Source organism: Phyllobates terribilis, unplaced genomic scaffold (assembly GCF_046119375.1).
Source record: "Phyllobates terribilis strain yellow unplaced genomic scaffold, ASM4611937v1 Scaffold_282__1_contigs__length_2493038, whole genome shotgun sequence".
In the NCBI taxonomy this organism is placed as follows: Eukaryota; Metazoa; Chordata; class Amphibia; order Anura; family Dendrobatidae; genus Phyllobates; species Phyllobates terribilis.
In genome coordinates this window covers 1,594,526-1,611,648 of record NW_027363042.1, presented here as the reverse complement: position 1 = coordinate 1,611,648, position 17,123 = coordinate 1,594,526, and positions in this window count along the sequence as shown.

Below are 17,123 nucleotides of genomic sequence, written 5' to 3'. Positions count from 1 at the left end.
GTGCTACCGAAGCACAAAGACCGGCATCCGGGTACCTCCAAAGCACACGGCTGCACGTACGAGTGCCCCTAAAGAACACGGCCTTGTGTCTGGGTGCCACCGAAGCACACAGACCCACATTCGTGTGCCACCGTAGCATTCTGCCCCGCGTCCGTATGCCACCGAAGCACATGACCCCCTGAACAGGTGCCACAGAACCACACACCCCTGCATAAGAGTGCGACCGTAGCACATGACCCCATGTCTAGGTGACACCGAAGCACACGGACCCACGTTCGGGTGCCACCGAAGCACATAACCCCGTGTCTAGGTGCCACCAAAGCACACAGACCTACGTCCGTGTGCCACCAAAGCACATGGCCCCGCTTCTCTGCGCCACTGAAGCACAAAGACCGGCGTCCAGGTACCTCCCAAGCACACGGCTCAACATACGACTGCCACTTTAGCTCTCTTCCCCGTATCCGGGTGCCACCGAAGCACACGAACCCCTAAACAGGTGCCACCGAAGCACACAGCCCCACATAAGAGTGCCATTGAAGCACATGCCCCTGTGTCTGGGTACCACCAAAGCACACAGACCCACGTCCATGTGCCAAATAAGCACAGGGCCCTGCGTACTGGTGCCACCAAAGCACATGGCTCCCGCTTCTCGGTGCTACTGAAGCACAAAGACCAGCGTCCAGCTACCTCCGAAGAACACGGCTCCACGTACGATTGCTCATGAAGAACACGGCTTCGTGTCTGGGTGCCACCGAAGCACACGACCCCGTTGAATGGGTGCCACCGAAGCACACAAACCTGCATCCGGGTGCCAACGAAGCACACGACCTCCCTGTACAGGTGCCACCGAAGCACACGGCCCCGCATGCGAGTGCCACCGAAGCACACAGACACGTGTCTGGGTGCCACCGTAGCACACAGACCCGCGTCTGTGTGCCACCAACGCACTCTGCCCCGCGTCTGGGTGCCACCGAAGCACATGGCCCATGTCTAGGTGCCAACGAAGCACACAGACCCACGTCCGGGTGGCACCAGAGCACACGGCCCCATGTCCGGATGCCGCCAAAGCACACAGCCCACATACGGGTGCCACCGAAGCACACAGACCTGAATCCGGGTGCAACTGAAGCACACGGCCCCACGTCCGGGTGCCGCCAAAGCACACGGCCCCGCATCTAGGTGCCACCGAAGCACACAGACCCGCGTCCATGTGCCACCGAAGCACTCTGCCCTGCGTCCGGGTGCCACCGAAGCACTCTGCCCCGCGTCCGGGTGCCACCGAAGCACATGGCCCTGCTTCTCGGTGCTATCGCAGCACAAAGACTGGCGGCCGTGTACCACCGAAGCACACAACTCCACATACGAGTGCCCCTGAAGCACATGGCCTGGTGTCTGGGTGCCACCGTAGCACACAGACCCGTGTCCGGGTGCCACCGAAGCACATGGCCCGGTGTCTAGGTGTCATCGTAGCACACAGACCCGTGTCTAGGTGCCACTGAAGCACACAGACCAACATTCATGTGCCACCGAAGCACATGGCTCCTCGCCGCACATACGGGTGCCACCGAAGCACACAGACCTGAGTCCGGGTGCAACCGAAGCACACGGCCCCACGTCCGGGTGCCGTCAAAGAACACGGCCCCGCATCTAGGTGCCACCGAAGCACACAGACCCGCGTCCATGTGACACCGAAGCACTCTGCCCCGCGTCCGGGTGCCACCGAAGCACATAGCCCCTTGTCTAGGTGCCACCAAAGCACACAGACCCGCAATCGGGTGCCACCGAAGCACACGGCCCGGCTTCCGGGTGCCATCGAAGCACACAGCCCCACATACGAGTGCCACCGAAACACATAGCCCCGCATCTGGGTGCCACCAAATCACACAGACCCGCATCCATATGCCACCGATGCACTCTGCCCCGCGTCCGGGTGCCACCGAAGCACATGGCACCATCTCTAGGTGCCACCATAGCACACATACCCATGTCTGGGTGCCACCGAAGCACACAGACTAACGTCCATGTGCCACCGAAGCACATGGCCCTACATCCGGGTGCCACCGAAGCAGAAAAAACTGCGTCCGGGTACCTCCGAAGTACACGGCTCCATGTATGAGGGCCCCTGAAGCACACGGGCTCGTGTCTGGGTGCCACCGAAGCACACAGACCCGCGTCCGTGTGCCACCATAGCACTCTGCCCCGTGTCCGGGTGCCACCGAAGCACACGGCCCCACATACGAGTGCCACCGAAGCACACGGCCTCGTGTCTGGGTGCCACCGAAGCACACAGACCCATGTCCGTGTGCCACCGAAGCACTCTGCCCCGCGTCCGGCTGCCACCGAAGCACATGGCCTGGTGTCTAGGTGCCACCGTAGCACACAGACCCATGTCTGGGTGCCACCGAAGCACACAGACCAACATCCATGTGCCACCGAAGCACATGGCCCCTCATCCGGTTTCCACCGAAGCACATGGCCACGCTTCTCGGTGCTATAGGAGCACAAAGGCCGACATCCGGGTACCTCCGCAACACATGGATCCACGTATGAGTGCCCCTGAAGCACACGGCTTCGTGTGTGGGTGCCACCGAAGCACTCAGACCCATGTCCATGTGCCACCGAAGCACTCTGCCCCGCGTCCAGGTGCCACCGTAGCACACAGACCCGTGTCTGGGTGCCACCGAAGCACACAGACCAACGTCCATGTGCCACTGAAGCACATGGCCCCTCATCCGGTTTCCACCGAAGCACACAGACCCGTGTCTGCGTGCCACCGAAGCACACAGACCAGCGTCCGGGTGCCACCGAAGCACATGGCCCTGCTTCTCGGTGCTATCGCAGCACAAAGACTGGCGTCCGTGTACCACCGAAGCACACAACTCCACATACAAGTGCCCCTGAAGCACATAGCCTGGTGTCTGGGTGCCACCGTAGCACACAGACCCGCGTCCGGGTGCCACCGATGCACATGGCCCGGTGTCTAGGTGCCACCGTAGCACACAGACCCGTGTCTAGGTGCCACTGAAGCACACAGACCAACGTTTATGTGCCACCGAAGCACATGGCTCCTCACCCGGTTTCCAGCGAAGCACATGGCCCCGTTTCTCGGTGCTACCGAAGCACAAAGACCGGCGTCCGGGTACCTCCAAAGCACAAGACTCTACGTACGAGTGCCCATGAAGAACACGGCCTCGTGTCTGGGTGCCACCGAAGTACACAAACCTGCATCCGGGTGCCACCGAAGAACATGGTCCCACTTCTCAGTGCTACCGAAGCACAAAGACCGGCATCCGGGTACCTCCAAAGCACACGGCTGCACGTACGAGTGCCCCTAAAGAACACGGCCTTGTGTCTGGGTGCCACCGAAGCACACAGACCCACATTCGTGTGCCACCGAAGCACATAACCCTGTGTCTAGGTGCCACCGAAGCACACGGCTTCACATACGAGTACCACCGAAGCACATGGCCCTCGCCCGGGTGCCACCGAAGCACATGGTCCCGTGTCTAGGTGCCACCAAAGCACACGGAGCCGCATATGGGTGCCACCGAAGAACATGGTCCCACTTCTCGGTGCTACCGAAGCACAAACACTGGCGTCCGGGTACCTCCGAAGCACACGGCTGCACGTACGAGTGCCCCTGAAGCACACGGCCTTGTGTCTAGGTGCCACCGAAGCACACAGACCCACATTCATGTGCCACCGTAGCTTTCTGCCCCGTGTCCGTGTGCCACCGAAGCACATGACCCCCTGAACAGGTGCCACAGAAGCACACAGCCCTGCATAAGAGTGCGACTGAAGCACAAGACCCCATGTCTAGGTGACACCGAAGCACACAGACTCACAACCGGGTGCCACCAAAGCACACGGCTTCACATACGAGTACCACCGAAGCACACGGCCTCGTGTCTGGATGCCACCGAAGCACAGACACCTGCGTCTGTGAGCGACCGAAGCACGTGGCCCCTCGTCTGGGTGCTACCGAAGCACATGACCCCGTGTCTAGGGGCCACCGAAACACACAGACCCGCGTCCGGGTGCCACTGAAGCACATGGCCCTGCTTCTCGGTGCTACCGAAGCACAAATACCGGCATCCGGGTACCACCGAAGCACTCGGCTCCACATATGAGTGCCCCTGAAGCACACAGCCTCGAGTCTGGGTGCCACCGAAGCACACAGATCCGCGTCCGTGTACCACCATAGGACTCTACCACGCTTCTGGGTGCCACCAAAGCACACAACCCCCTGAATGGGTGCCACCGAAGCACAAAGCTCCACATACGAGTGTCACCGAAACACACAGCCCCGTGTCTGGGTGCCACCGAAGCACACAGACCCGCATCCGTGTGCCACCGAAGCACATGGCCCTTCGTACGGGTGCCACCAAAGCACATGTCCCCGTGTCTAGGTGCCACCGAAGCAAACAGACCCACATCCGGGTGCCACCGAAGCACACAGCCTTCCTGTACGGCTGCCACCAAAGCACATGACCCGTGTCTAGGTGCCACCAAAGCACACAGACCCGCATCTGGGTGCCACCAAAGCACACGGCCCCGCTTCTCGTGTTACCAAAGCACAAAGACCGGCGTCCCTGTACCATTGAAGAACACGGCCACCAAAGCACACAGACCCACGGCCATGTGCCACCGTAGCACAAAGACCGGCGTCTGGGTACCTCCGAAGTACACGGCTCCACATATGAGTGCCCCTGAAGCACACGGCCTCGTGTCTGGGTGCCACTGAAGCAGACCCGCGTCCGTGTGCCACCATAGCACTCTGCCCACGTCTGGGTGCCACCAAAGCACACGGCCCCAAATACGAGTGCCACCGAAGCACACGGCCCCATGTCTGGGTGCCACCGAAGCACACAGACCCGCATCCGTGTGCCATCGAAGCACATGGCCTTGCGTCTGGGTGCCACCGAAGCACATGGCCCCGTGTCTAGGTACCACCGAAGCAAACAGACTCGCATCCGGGTACCACCGAAGCACACGGCCCCGCTTCTCGGTGTTACCGAAGCACAAAGACCGGCATCCAGGTACCATTGAAGAACACAGCTCCATATACGAGTGCCCCTGAAGCACACTGCCTCGTGCCTGGGTGCCACCGAAGCACACAGACCCATGTCAGTGTGCCACCGAAACACTCTGCCCCGCGTCCGGGTTCCACCGAAGCACATGGCCCGGTGTCTAGGTGCCACAGTAGCACACAGAACCGTGTCTGGGTGCCACCGAAGCACACAGACCAACGTTCATGTGCCACCGAAGCACATGGCTCCTCGCCCGCTTTCCACCGAAGCACATAGCCCCGTTTCTCGGTGCTACCGAAGCACAAAGACCGGCGTCCGGGTACCTCCAAGGCACAAGACTCCACATACAAGTGTCCATGAAGAACTCGGCCTCGTGTCTGGGTGCCACCGAAGTACAGGGCCCCGTTGAATGGGTGCCACCGAGGCACACAAACCTGTATCCGGGAGCCCCTGAAGCACACAACCTCCCTGTACAGGTGCCACCGAAGCACACAGATCAGCGTCCAGGTGCCACCGTAGCACAAGGCCCCGCTTCTCAGTGCTACCGAAGCTACCGAAGCACACAGACCGGCGTCTGAGTACCACCGAAGCACACGGCTCCGCATACGAGTGTCCCTGAAGCACAAGGCCTTGTGTCTGCATGCCACCGAAACACAGAGACCAAAGCACTCTGCCCCGCGTCTGGGTGCCACCGAAGCACATGGCCCATGTCTAGGTGCCACCGAAGCACACAGACCCGCGTCCGGGTGCCACCGTAGCACACGGCCCCACATCCGGATGCCGCCGAAGCACACAGCCCACATACGGGTGCCACCGAAGCACACAGACACGAGTCCGGGTGCCACCGAAGCACACGGCCCCACGTCCGGTTGCCACCTAAGCACACGGCCCCTCATCTGGGTGCTGACAAAGCACGCGGCCCCCCATCTAGGTGCCACTGAAGCACACAGACCCGCATCCATGTGCCACCGAAGCACTCTTCCCCGTGTCCGGGTGCCACCGAAGCACATGGCCCCTTGTCTAGGTGCCACCAAAGCATACAGACCCGCATTCGGGTGCCACCGAAGCACACGGCCCGGCTTCCGGGTGCCATCGAAGCACAAAGCCCCATATCGAGTGCCACCGAAACACACGCCCCGTGTCTGGGTGCCACCGAAGCACATGGCCCCGCATCTGGGTGCCACCAAATCACACAGACCCGCGTCCATGTGCCACCGATGCACTCTGCCCCGCGTCCGGGTGCCACCGGAGCACATGGCACTATCTCTAGGTGCCACCATAGCACACATACCCGTGTCTGGGTGCCACTGAAGCACACAGACTAACGTCCATGTGCCACCGAAGCACATGGCCCCACGTCTGGGTGCCACCGAAGCACATGACCCCGCTTCTCAGTGCTACCGAAGCACAAAGAACGGCGTCCGCGTACCTCCAAAGTACACGGCTCCACGTACGAGGGCCCCTGAAGCACACGGCCTCGTGTCTGGGTGCCACCGAAGCACACAGACCCGCGTCCATGTGCCACCATAGCACTCTGCCTCGCGTCCAGGTGCCACCGAAGCACACGGCCCCACATATGAGTGCCACCGAAGCACACGGCCATGTGTCTGGGTGCCACCGAAGCACATGGCCTGGTGTCTAGGTACCACTGAAGCACACGGTCCGGCGTCCGTGTGCCACAGAAGCACATGGCCCCACGTCTGGGAGCCAGAGAAGCACAAGGCCAAATGTTTGGGTGCCACTTAAGCACACGGCCCCGGTTACTGATGCCACCGAAGCACACGGTCCTGTATACGGATGCCACCGAAGCATTTGCCCCCAAGTACGGGTGCCACCGAAGCACACAGCCCAGCATACGAGAGCCACCGAAACACACGCCCCCGTGTCTGGGTGCCACCGCAGCCCAAAGTCTCGCTTCCGTGTGCCACCGAAGCAAGTGACCCCGCGTCCTGGTGACCCCGAAGCACATGGTCCCGTGTCTAGGTGCCACCGAAGCACACAAACCCGCGTTAGGGTGCCATCAAAGCACACGGCCTACCTGTACGGGTGCCACCGAAGCACATGGCCCCACATGCAAGTGCCACCGAAGCACATAGACCCGTGTCTGGTTGCCACCGAAGCACACAGACCCACGTCCATGTGCCACAGAAGCACATGGCCCTGCGTCCGTGTGCCACCGAAGCACATGGCCCCGCTAATCGGTGCTACTGAAGCACAAACACCGGTGTCCAGGTACCACCGAAGCACACGGCTCCAAGTATAAATGCCCCTGAAGCACACGGCCTCGTGTCTGGGTGACACCGAAGCACACAGTCCCACATCCATCGAAGCAAATGGCCCCATGTCTAGGTGCCACCAAAGCACACAGACTCGCGTCCAGGTGCCACCAAAGCACAAGGCCCCGTGTCTGGATGCCACCGAAGCACACGGCTTCACATGCGAGTTCCACTGAAGCACACGGCCCCGTTTCTGGGTGCCACCGAAGCACACAGACCCACGTCCGTGTGCCACTGTAGCACTCTGCCCCGCCTCCGGGTGCCACCGAATCACACGTCCCCGTGTCTGGGTGCCACCGAAGCACACAGACCCGCATCCGTGTGCCATCGAAGCACATGACCTTGTGTCCGGGTGCCACCGAAGCACATGGCCCCATGTCTAGGTGAAACCGAAGCACACAGACCCGCATCCGGGTGCCGCCAAAGAATACAGTTCCATGTACGAGTGCCCCTGAACCACACGGCCTCATGTCTGGGTGCCACCAAAGCACACAGACCCATGTTCGTGTACCACCGAAGCACACAGACCCCAGTCCGGGAGCCACCGAAGCACATGGCCCCGTGTCTAGGTGCCACCGTAGCGCTTAGACCCGTGTCTGGGTGCCACCGAAGCACACAGACAAACGTCCATGTGCCACCGAAGAACATGGCCCCGCGTCCGGTTTCCACTGAAGCACAAGGCCCTGCTTCTCGGTGCTACGGAAGCACAAAGCCGGGATCTGGGTACCACCGCAGTACACGGCTCCACGTACGAGTGCCCCTGAAGCACACAGCCTCGTGTCTAGCTGCCACTGAAGCACACAGACCCATGTCCGTGTGCCACCGAAGCACATGGCCCCACTTCTCGGTGCTACCGAAGCACAAAGATCGGCATCCGGATACCACCGAAGTACACGGCATCACGTACGAGTGCCCCTGCAGCACACGGCCTTGTGTCTGGGTGCAACCGAAACACACAGACCCGTGTCCGTGTGCCATCGAAGCACTCTGCCCCGCATCCGGTTGCCACCGAACCACATGGCCCCGTGTCTAGGTGCTTTCGAAGCACACAGACCCGCATCCGGGTGCCACCGAATCACATAGCCCCGCTTCTCGGTGCTACCGAAGCACAAAGCTTGGCGTCCAAGTACCACCGAAGAACATGGCTCCACGTACGAGTGCCCCTGAAGCACAAGGCCGCACATCTAGGTGCCACCTAAGCACACAGACCCGCGTCCTTGTGCCACCAAAGCACATAGCCCCTCGTCCGGGTGCCACCGAAGCACAAGACCCCCTGAATGGGTGTCACCGAAGCACACAGTGCCACATGAGTGCCATTGAAGCATACGCCCCCGTGTTTGGGTGCCACCGAAGCACACAGACCCACGTCTGTGTGCCAAATAAGCACAGGGCCCTGTGTATGGGTTCCACCGAAGCACATGGCTACCTCTTCTCGGTGCTACCGAAGCACAAAGACCGGCATCCGGGTTACCTCGGAAGCACACGGCTCTACGTACGAGTGCCCATGAAGCACACGGCCCCGTTGAATGGGTGCCACCGAAGCACACAAACCTGCGTCCGGGTGCCACCGAAGCACACGACCTCCCTGTACAGGTGCCACCGAAGCACAAGGCCCCACATATGAGTGCCACCGAAGCACACAGACCCGTGTCTGGGTGGCACCGAAGCACACAGACTCGCGTCCGGGCCACCGAAGCACAATGCCCCGCTTCTCGGTGCTACCGAAGCACAAAGACCGGCGTCCGGGTACCACCGAAGCACACGGCTCCACGTACGAGTGCTCCTGAAGCACAAGGCCTTGTATCTGCGTGCCACCGAAACACACAGACCCGCGTCCGTGTGCCACCGAAGCACTCTGACCCGCGTCTGGGTGCAACTGAAGCACATGGCCCATGTCTAGGTGCCTCCAAAGCACACAGACCCGCATCCGGGTGCCACCGAAGCAAACGGCCCCATGTCCGGGTGCCGCCAAAGCAGACGGCCCACATACGAGTGCCATCTAAGCACACGGCCCCACGTCCGGGTGCATCTGGGTGCCACCGAAGCACATGGCCTCCCTGTACAGGTGCCATTGAAGCACACAGACCCGTGTCTTGGTGCCACCAAAGCACACAGACCCGCGTCCATGTGCTACAGAAGCACACAACCCTGCATCCGGGTGCCACCGAAGCACGTGGCCCCGCTTCTCGGTGCTACCAAGGCACAAACATCGGCGTCCGGGAACCACCGAAGAACACGGCTCCACGTACGAGGGCCCCTGAAGCACACAGCCTCGTGTCTGGGTGCCACTGAAGCACACAGACCCGCGTCCTTGTGCCACCGAAGCACTCTGCCCCGCGTCCGGGTGCCACCGAAGCACACGGCTTCACATACGAGTACCACCCACGGCCACATGTCTGGGTGCCACCAAAGCACATGGCCTCCCTGTAAGGGTGCCAACGAAGCACACAGACCCACGTCTGTGTGCCACCAAAGCACTCTGCCCCTCGTCCGGGTGCCACCGAATCACATGTCCCCGTGTCTAGGTGCCAGCGAAGCACACAGACCCACATCTGGGTGCCACCGAAGAACATGGTCCCACTTCTCAGTGCTACCGAAGCACAAACACTGATGTCCGGGTACCAACGAAGCACACGGCTCCAAGTATGAAGGTCCCTCGTGTTTGGGTGACACCAAAGTACACAGACCCACATCCATCTGCCATCGAAGCACATGGCCCCATGTCTAGGTGGCACCAAAGCACACAGACACGAGTCCGGGTGCCACCGAAGCTCACGGCCCCATGTCCGGGTGCCACCGAAGAACACGGCTTCACATGCTAGTACCACCAAAGCACTCTGCCCCGCCTCTGGGTGCCACCGAAGCACACGACCCCACATACAAGTGCCACCAAAGCACATGGCCCCATGTCTGGGTGCCACCGAAGCACACAGACCCACATCCGTGTGCCATCGAAGCACATGACCTTGCGTCCGGGTGCCACCGAAGCACATGGCCCCATGTCTAGGTGCCACCGAAGCAAACAGACCCGCATCCGGGTGCCACCAAAGAATACAGTTCCATGTACGAGTGCCACCGAAGCACACAGACCCATGTCTGTGTACCACCGAAGCACACAGACCACAGTCCGGATGCCACCGAAGCACATGGCCCCGTGTCTAGGTGCCACCGTAGAGCTTAGACCGGTGTCTGGGTGCCACCGAAGCACACAGACCAATGTCCATGTGCCACCGAAGCACATGGCCCTGCATCCGGTTTCCACTGAAGAACATGGCCCTGCTTCTCAGCGCTACCGAAGCACGAAGCCGGCGTCCGAGTACATCTGCAGTACACGGCTCCACGTACGAGTGCCCCTGAAGCACACGGCCTCGTGTCTAGCTCCCACCGAAGCACACAGACCCGTGTCCGTGTGCCATTGAAGCACATGGCCCCGCTTCTCGGTGCTACCGAAGCACAAAGATTGGCGTCTAGGTACCTCCGAAGTACACGGCTTCACGTATGAGTGCCCCTGAAGCACACGGCCTTGTGTCTCGGTGCAACCGAAACACACAGACCAGTGTCCATGTGTCACCGAATCACACCGCCCCGCTTCTCGGTGCTACCGAAGCACAAAGCTTGGCGTCCAGGTACCACAGAAGAACACGGCTCCATGTACGAGTGTAACTGAAGCACAAGGCCACATATCTAGGTGCCACCTAAGCACACAGACCCACGTCCTTGTGCCACTGAAGCACATAGCCGCTCGTCCGGGTGCCACCGAAGTACACGACCCACTGAATGGGTGTCACCGAAGCACACAGCCCCACATGAGTGCCATTGAAGCACACGCCCCCGTGTTTGGGTGCCACCGAAGCACACAGACACAAGTCTGTGTGCCAAATAAGCACAGTGCCCTGCGTCCGGGTACCTCTGAAGCACACGGCTCTATGTACGAGTGCCCATGAAGCACACGGCCCGTTGAATGGGTGTCACCGAAGCACACAAACCTGCGTCCGGGTGCCACCGAAGCACACGACCTCCCTGTACAGGTGCCACCGAAGCACACAGCCCCACGTACGAGTGCCGACGAAGCATACAGACCCCTGTCTGGGTGCCACCTAAGCACACAAACTCGCGTCCGGGTGCCACCGAAGCACAAGGCCCAGCTTCTAGGTGCTACCGAAGCACAAAGACCGGCGTCCGGGTGCCACCGAAGCACACGTCCCCGTGTTTGGGTGCCACTTAAGCACACGGCCCAGGTTACTGATGCCACTGAAGCACACGGTCCTGCATACAGATACCACCGAAGCATTTGCCCCCAAGTACAGGTGCCACCGAAGCACATTGCCCTGTGTCTGGGTGCCACCGAAGCACACGGTCCCGCATACGGATGCCACCAACGCACATAGCCCCGCATGCGGAAGTCACCGAAGCACACAGTCCAGCTTCTCAGCGCCATTGAAGCACACGGACCGGCGGGTGCCACTGTGCCACCGAAGCACATGGCTCCACATACGGGTGCCACCGAAACACACGGCCTGGCATCCGGGTGCCACCGAAGCACACGGCCCTGTGTCCGGGTGCCTACGAAGAACAAGCCCTGCGTACCGGTGCCACCAAAGCACACGGCTCCATATCTGAGTGCCCCAAAGCATACGGTCCCGTGTCCAGGTGCCACTGAAGCACAAGACCCGGCGTCCACGTGCCACTGAAGCGCAAGGCCCGATGTCTGGATGTCGCTGAAGCACACGGCCCGGAATTTATTTGCCATCAAAGCACATCCCTCAGCTTCCGCATTCCAGTGAAGCACCAGGCCCGACATCCACATGCCACCGAAGCACATGGACCGACGTCCGTGTGACACCAAAGCATCTACTGGTACAGAATATAATATCATGATATAGGTCATCTGCGTATATAAGAATATATATATTCCTCCTATACCCAGTTTACAATGCTTTTGTTGGACAGAAAAATTGCATCAACAATTTGATTAGTAATGTAATAATGGCAATGGAGAACAGATGGGCATGTTAGCATTTATACTGGATTCCTGACAGATGCCACACAGACTAATGATTAGATTTGTTAATCCAAGGGAAATACACTATTGTGTTTCTGTTGACTTGTTATGTATGAGCATTTCTGTTACTGGTCAAGGGCAGACCAGTATTTGTATAACCCTGATTGTTGTCTTCTATTAGTCTGTGGTACAATGAATGTTGATTAAGCTTTGTGTGGACACTGTGGCTTGTTGACTCCCAAGACAGGAGGACAAACTATGCAAATTCATTAAATGCTCAAACATTGAGACCTGAGCGCTGCCCTTTCCCCCAAACCTGTGAATGTGTACTTGCATGGAGAACTGTGACTATTTTAAGGGACATGTGCTTCTGTAGGAGAGACATGGGACAGAGATTGAAAGAGACTTGGAACATCAGCTTGGTAGTATGGCTTTACCTAAAGAGACCCAGATTTGGATTCTACATGATTCTTGCCTAAGGGTACATAGCCCTGACTGGAAAGATACGGATCTGCTCCATTAACCATCAGAGAGCCCATGGATACATTTGTGGAGACCAGGTTGGGACGATGAAGTCACCTGGCCCCATGGATATGTTGTTTGGGGTTGCCAGGAGAGACCCATTGGTTGCCTGGAACTCATGGAGACATTCGTAAAAGCCAGATTGGGACTCACCAGTCATCTGGCCCCATGGAAACTCTCGGAGAGGACAGGGTGGGACCCTCAGGTTTCTTGACCTTGTACCTTGATGGACTACTAACTTCCTAAGCTTGCCGCTACCTTCTCTATGTGGGGGCCCGCCAGTAGCCGGGGCCCACTGATTGAGGTAGTTGACCCTGGAAGTCTCAAAGTCGCAGCTGTTCTATCCCAGGCAGGTGGAGCGGAAGGGTGAGACTGTGTAATGTTGTACCATCTTGGGTATTTGCTGGGACTGTTCTATGTGTTTATTGTCCTATTTTGTGGTTCAATAAAGTATTGTCCCGCTGTTTTACCCTCACCTCTGTGTTGTCTGAGTAGCATTACGCCCACTGAAGACCCCGGAACTTCACACCATACATTAAATGTTGGATAACAGTTGCTTAACTCCTTAAATGCCGTGGTGAAAAACAAGCATGGTATCTAAGTTGATAGACATAGGGAGGATCTCCTTTTCTCTCAGTATCTCTAAAATGCGCAATAATGGAGTATTCAGAAGTACAAAAAAAATAAAGTGAAAACCACAAAAATAACTTTTTTTACATTAAAACGTGTTTTGACAAAAAAATCACAAGCAAAAAAATATAAACCTACGGTAATTTATATTGCAGCATCTGTAACTACCCAAACTATAAAGCCATCACATCATTTATCTTGACTGAAAAATGGCATAATAATAATAACACCACAATTGCTATTATTGATCATTTTGGCCTCACCCTAAAAAAAATCCACCAGAATATATTACCTATACTGCATTATAAACTCTGTACAGTTATATAAATAACCAAATGGAAAAGTTCATACCAGTCATCACTCCCCATAGATGAAGCGGAGAACGCTCCGGTGGTCTGCATCAGATCCGGAAGTGATGATTTCGCCATCCGGATGTTACTTGATCGCTGATTCACTGCACAGGTCAGGAAAGATCTAATGACACACTGGTTCAGACGCCTGTCCGGCCAATCTCAGGCTTCAGCATCGGTCACATCTGGGCGGCTTAGTCATCGTTTGTATCTAGAGTGAGTATAGCAGGGGGACGCACATTTGTTTGTTATTTTTAAAAGATCAATGCCAAAGAAAAAATATTGGATAACTCATTTAAAAGTAAAATAATGGTAGCTCTCAGAAAATGTAGACAGAAAAAATATTTTTATTTTTACAAAGTGATTTTATTGAGCAAAGCTTGAAAGCTTCAAAACCTTCTAAATTAGGTAAAGTGCTAAAAATAAAATAAATAACATTTTTTTTTTCACAAAATGCAGCTTTTTTTGTTCATCTTTCCTACAAATAAATGGAATTAAAAAGTGATCAAAATGTTGTCTGTACCCTAAAATAGTACCACTTCTTTTTCTCTTTCCAGATTTCTGACGCACTTGTACGACGTACATGGGGTGATTGTGTACGTGGCCCACTCGTTACAGGGTGGGTGCTGGCTGCGTTATACAGATGGCACCGGCCTCTAAACAGCAGCTGCTGAAAATAGCACCGATTGTTACTGTCAATTTATGATAGCGGCATTTAAATAGTTTTTCACCATGTGGAGAAAAACTATGGGCGACTATTGCTACCAGCCCCCACCACGCACAATAGAATAGTGGGGGCTACTGGATTTGACATTGTTCAATATCACCAAACAAATTACAAAACATTTGCATGCTGAAATCCCCTAAAGGAAAAATATATAAGTTAAAAAAATAAAGAGATATTGAAAGAATAAAAAAATTAAAAACTCAAATCATACCCTCGTCTCCTCGTTTTCAGAAAAGAAATGTAAAATAAATAAATAAATATATATATATATAGGAAACATATACTGGAACAGCACCATTTCACATTCACTCACGGTGGGTGCCAGGCCTCCAAGCAACCTGTCCAAATTGCATCTGAATAGAAACATGTAAGAAGACAGCACTCCAGATATATTACATTTTTAGAAAAAATGGACTTTATTGAGCGCAAATGGCGACGTTTTGGTTCATAGAACCTTTCTCAAGCCTTGAATTTATCTGTAGTGCTGCCTTATTATATTTTATATATATATATATATATATATATATATATATATATACACATGTATATACATAACAGCACATTTGGTAATGTTGCATTTGTAACACATATGATTAAACGCTGTAAAGAAAAAAAAATGTTAAAAGCCCCAAAAATTGGAATAAAAAGCAATCAACAAGCTGTAAGCAGCCCCCCTTGGTATTACTAAAACCAATAGCTTACGCTGGAAAAAAACAAGTCCTCATACAGCTCAAAAAAATGCATTGGTCTCTGAAAATGGCGACACAAGGCAATTTATTTTTACAAGATTCTGACTTTCTTAACCCCCATCTCCCTGTCTTTGACGCGGGCAAGCTGAGCCTATATTTTTGACAGCAGATGATGGCTGTGTTATTCAGCCATCACTTGCCTCTAACAGCTGCGAATGGAGCAGAGCTCCGCCCATAGCTATTAACCATCTAAATGCTGCTGTCAATCTGTGACAGCGCCATTAACAGCACGGTCTGGGGAAGAGCTCTTCTTACTGCGCAGTGGCGTCACCACGACGTGATCGTGAGGCGCTGGGTTGCCATGACAGTTGGGGGTCTACTGAAGACTCCAGTTGCTCGCCAGTACTGACAGTACTCCGGTGAACGCCAGATTCTAGTTGGCGTTCATAGGAGATCGGAGACAGTGATTTTTTTCTATATACAGCAATATAGCGGCATTGCTGTATAAAGTACAAGCGATCAGAAGATCAGACTAACAATTACAATGAAAAGAAAAAAATATTTTCAAAAAAATAAAATAAAAAAATAAAAGTTCCAATCACCCTCCTTTTCCCTCATTAAAAATAAATAAAAAAACCTAAATTTACACATAGTGTGGTATCGTGATTTCTGTATCAAAATATAAAATGAATTAATCTGATCAGTAACGGCGTAATGAGAAAAAAATGCAACATGAGGCGATGGAAACATCATATGTACCCCAAAATTGTATCAATAAAAACATCAGCTCAGGGCGCAAAAAGCGAATCCCTCGCACAGCCCCATCCACCAACACTTGGAAACCTATCGCGTCTCAAAAAATGACAACACAAGGGATTTTTTTTTTTTTACAAATTTCTGATTTGTTTTCTACACTTAAAGGAAAAAACGATGTATGTTTGGTATTGGTGAAATGGTACTGCCCCGGGAATCATATTGTCAGGACATTGTGACCATATAATGAACGCTGTATATAATAAATGCAGAGTTGGGGGATTGCGCTTTTTTCACTGCAGTTGGAATTTATCAGAAGATAAAATGGTGACATTCAATAGCAGAACTCGTCCCCAATAAACAAGTCGTCATACGGCGATATCAGCGGAAACATCAGAAAGTGACGGGAAGAAGGGAGGAGAACAGCGAAAACGCAAGAACTGATAATCGCCGGGAAGTGAAGGGGAAGCAGGAAATTCTACTAATCAGTTTGGTGACAGCCGCCATCATGCCACCGGAGAACCAGCACCGGACATTATTACCGGCCAATAAACCCCCAAACACAACGATCTGTTATTATTCCTTTATTCCTCGGCCCCTGGATGCAGATTATATGGACAAGTGACTGGAGCCATTAATAAGAGGAGATCACTCAGCAGATAACGAGCCGCCGTACGGATCCACCGACAGAAGAAGGAAAAGTGATGGAGGAGACATAACAGGGCGGAAATCAGAGCTGTCAGGAAGGGGTTAAAGGGCATTTATTCCATTAGTAGGAATATGGTATCTATAGATTTGGTGTCAGCTGAATCCCCCAGAATAACCCAGCAGTGCAGAGACCCCCATCCTCCATGTATGTATGTACACTGCTATCTATAGACACACATACATCCACAATGCCCACAGCTCGTACATCGCACAGCCTCAGCCGGGGGCTCCACCACCCGGCAGCACAGACCCCGCTCACCACCTCAGACCCCCGGGGTGAGCGGTCATATCGCTGCTGGCTCTGCTCCTCCGTCCTCAGCAATTTGGTGACATCCGCGGTGATGGGAACACTGCGCGCAGGGCGTGGCTTCTCACTGTAACAGACACTGGCGTGTTGTCATGGAGAACTCAGGGGCGTGGTATCTATAATGGGCGG